This window comes from Capsicum annuum, chromosome 1 (assembly GCF_002878395.1).
Source record: "Capsicum annuum cultivar UCD-10X-F1 chromosome 1, UCD10Xv1.1, whole genome shotgun sequence".
In the NCBI taxonomy this organism is placed as follows: domain Eukaryota; kingdom Viridiplantae; phylum Streptophyta; class Magnoliopsida; order Solanales; family Solanaceae; genus Capsicum; species Capsicum annuum.
In genome coordinates, this window is record NC_061111.1 from 6,119,255 (window position 1) to 6,122,616 (window position 3,362).

The 3,362-nt window shown below is 32.0% G+C and overlaps 1 long non-coding RNA gene across 1 annotated transcript; it reads left to right on the forward strand.

Moving 5' to 3' along the window:
- Nucleotides 1-2,004: 2,004 nt before the first annotated feature.
- LOC124899967 lies at nucleotides 2,005-2,448 on the forward strand. Its single transcript, XR_007057513.1, has 2 exons — nucleotides 2,005-2,097; nucleotides 2,311-2,448. It is a non-coding gene; the product is annotated as an uncharacterized LOC124899967 (long non-coding RNA).
- Nucleotides 2,449-3,362: the final 914 nt, after the last annotated feature.

A 3,362-nucleotide genomic window follows, 5' to 3' on the forward strand; every position in this document is an offset into this window, starting at 1 on the left:
AAATACATATAAGAGACTGTTTTGTCATATAAATGTATTTTTTTGTTGTTTAGGTCATTCGTGATCAAATATTCATGGCCCGAGTATTGCTCAAATTTTCTCCTCATATAGGATGTCATACGGTCAATGACATTAAAGACCGTATTAAGACAATGTTGACGAAGAGTCAGTACAAGATGTTTTGTACTAAAAGTATATTTGATTTCTTCATGAAGAAGAAAGATTGTGTAGTCCAAGCCTAGTTAGGGAGATGCATTATGTCACTTGAAACTAGGGAAAGTTCTACAAGTGCCATAGTTATTCGAGCAAAGGGCACAATTCTTCATTTCACTATTAGAGAGTTTGCTTTGGTGACTGGTTTGAATTGTGCTACAAATAAGGATGAATTTGTGTTTGACGAGGAGCGCCCAAATAGAAGTATTGATCAATATTTTGATGGTGAGAGTTTTGTACAAAAAAAAGATTAATATGCTGTTGTTTCTGACAAAATTTGGGGGAATGATAACGATGAAGATGCGTTAAAGTTTGTCAATTTGTATTTTATTCACGCATTCTTACTATCGTCAGTTGATACCGTAGCTATTCCACGCCTCCACTTTGATTTGGTTGAGAGTGGTCGCTACAGTGATTATCCGTGGGGATCGGTTGCATTTGAAGAATTAGCTAGAAGTTTGCATAAAAAGTTGAAGCCGAAAGGAAAGTTCTATATGCTTCTTGGAATGCCACTGGCCATTCAAATTTGGTTGTACGAGTGTTGTTCAAACGTGCCTCGTAATGTTGCTTTCAAGGTGGATTCTCAAATCCCTCGTATTTTTAATTAGAAGACAAATTCTCCTCGTCCAAGATATGAAACTCTTATGGGAAGTATGTTTGATGATACAGATGACAAGGTTAGTTTTACAATTTTTGTTTGTATGTGATGTTGATTATTTTGTAAATGTATTTTCTGATCTGGTATATGTATATATACGACATATCATTTATCAGTGTATATTCATTATTGGGTTTGGATCATGGTTAACTGATTTATAATGTAATTAATTTTACCATCTAAATTATTATTTTCATTATGTTATTTAAATTGCAAGTTGTTTTTAAGAATATCGAGCCAACAAGAAAGGAGATTTCAGCTTTTCATATACCGAAGAAGCTTGTTCCTGGATCTGCTAGTCATAATGAAGATGATATTGATTCGAATGATGATTTTCAGGATCCTCCACAAAGACAAAATCAGTTTACCACAAAGAAAAAATATCATGGCGATTTCTTAGCTTCACCTATAAAGAAAAAAATGAAGCCACATCCTAAAGGTGTAGATGAGATGATATCAAAACGGACCCCTCCACCCCGTGCTGCAAAGATGCCTTTTGTCAGGACTCCAATTCACAAGCCAATTCAAACAAAAGTTACACTACGTGGAAATAGGAAAGACATAAACCATCCTGACAGTAAAAATTCTATTCCAGTTCAGTCATCTGCTCCGTCTTCGTTCAGTTCTGAAGATGAAGACGGTGTTGTCTCGAAGAAAGTCTTTGATAAGTTTTGTGAAAAGGTAATTTTTCTTTAAGCTTTTGATTAATTTATTTTTCCATTTCTAATTATTTTTTTTATAATTCAGGTATGGCAAGAGTTTAATGATGCCCGTGGCCTTGTGTCTTCCAGGTTTGATCAGATGATGAATGCAATCAATGAAAATAAGGTACAACATATATACATTTACAGCATATTTAATTTTTTACAACTAAGTTGTTATTTACTAATTTTTTTTATTTATAATTTCATGTTTTAAACGCGAAGAAACAAGCAAAAGGCAGCGAATCTGATCAGACACTAGCGGATGAAAATATTAAGAGTACATCGCCCCATCAAGCGACTACAAAGTTTGTTCATGAGTTTAATAAGAATCCTGAAGTCACATTGGTAAGTAAATTTCGTACACTTATATTCAACTAATTTTATATATACAATTCTAATTTATCATTATAAAAAATAATATTAAAACAGGTTGCCGAAGAGATGGCAGGATATCAAAGCAACAGTATGAATGATGTGTATAATGAGATTGATGGGTACAATGAGGATAATGACATTGTTCTGGTAGAGATTTTTTTTTTTTTGGTTAGGTATAATTATATTGATCAACAATACTTATTTTAATTTTTTATTTTTTCACTTTTTAATGGAAAAAACTGATATAGATGTTCATGAAGCAAAAGATGTTTGTGTCGCTCCGGTATGCTAAATACATATTTGTTAGTTTTTTAGTTCTTCATAAATATTATTTTATTTAATTTGTATGAACATGTGGAGATCACAAAATCAGTTGACGAAAGTATTGGTGAAGCACAAATATCAGAATCTCAACTCACATTTTCAGATGATGTCCTTAGAAGCATTGATCTTGACTTCATAACAAAAGCCAATGTTGAAGTTGAAGATGAGTTCAAGGTATCTACAATATGTGTATTGATTGCTATTTTTAATTTGTTGAAAAATACAATCTAACTAGATCTTTATAAAATTTATACAGAACAAAGAAGGTGCGATTGAGATGAATGTAAATACACCAACGGGACATGAGTCAGAGGTTAATGATATGGATAATTCAAAGTTAGATCAACAATGTAAGAGTGCAGTCCACATTTCTGCGGGAGTAAATGTTGAAAGCAATGCTGATCAACATTTGTCTGACTCTCAGAATACTCTTTCGGATGAGCTTCTTCCAAGTCTTAATGTGTATGTCAATCTTGAACGGAGTATAATTGTACATTCATTGGCAAATCAAGCACAACAAATGCCAATGCATGTTTCAAGGATTAGGCAACCATCTAGATACAATGAGTCACCATTCACAATGAAATTTGGTTCAGCAGATGGTTAGTACTCTTAACATAATTTATTTAGTTAACAAATTTGCTTACTTTATATTTTTTTCCTAATAGATAGTTAAGTATGAATTTGATTTTTGCTGTTCAGTTGTATTTTTGGAACAACAGTAAATATTTTTAATGAGATATTATTATATTTTGAAGAATATTTTTTTCATTTTGAAGTTGTATAGTTTAGACATTTTTACTCTGTATTTGTTCATATGTATTTCAGAAATACATCTGTTGCAGTTTTCAGACATGATTTAACTTTTGTTTCAGCAGTATACTTATTGTTTCTTATAATACTGCATTATCTTATGTAATTGATTATATATACATAATTAATTGCATAACTTAATAATAAAGTAAGCACGGAAGAGCAATGGAGAACATTCGATCAGAACCATCCCTTCATATCTCATCCAGTAAATGCGATAGAAGACACTAATGTCACCAACAAGTTCATGACGTGGCTTTCATTGGATCTTCTTA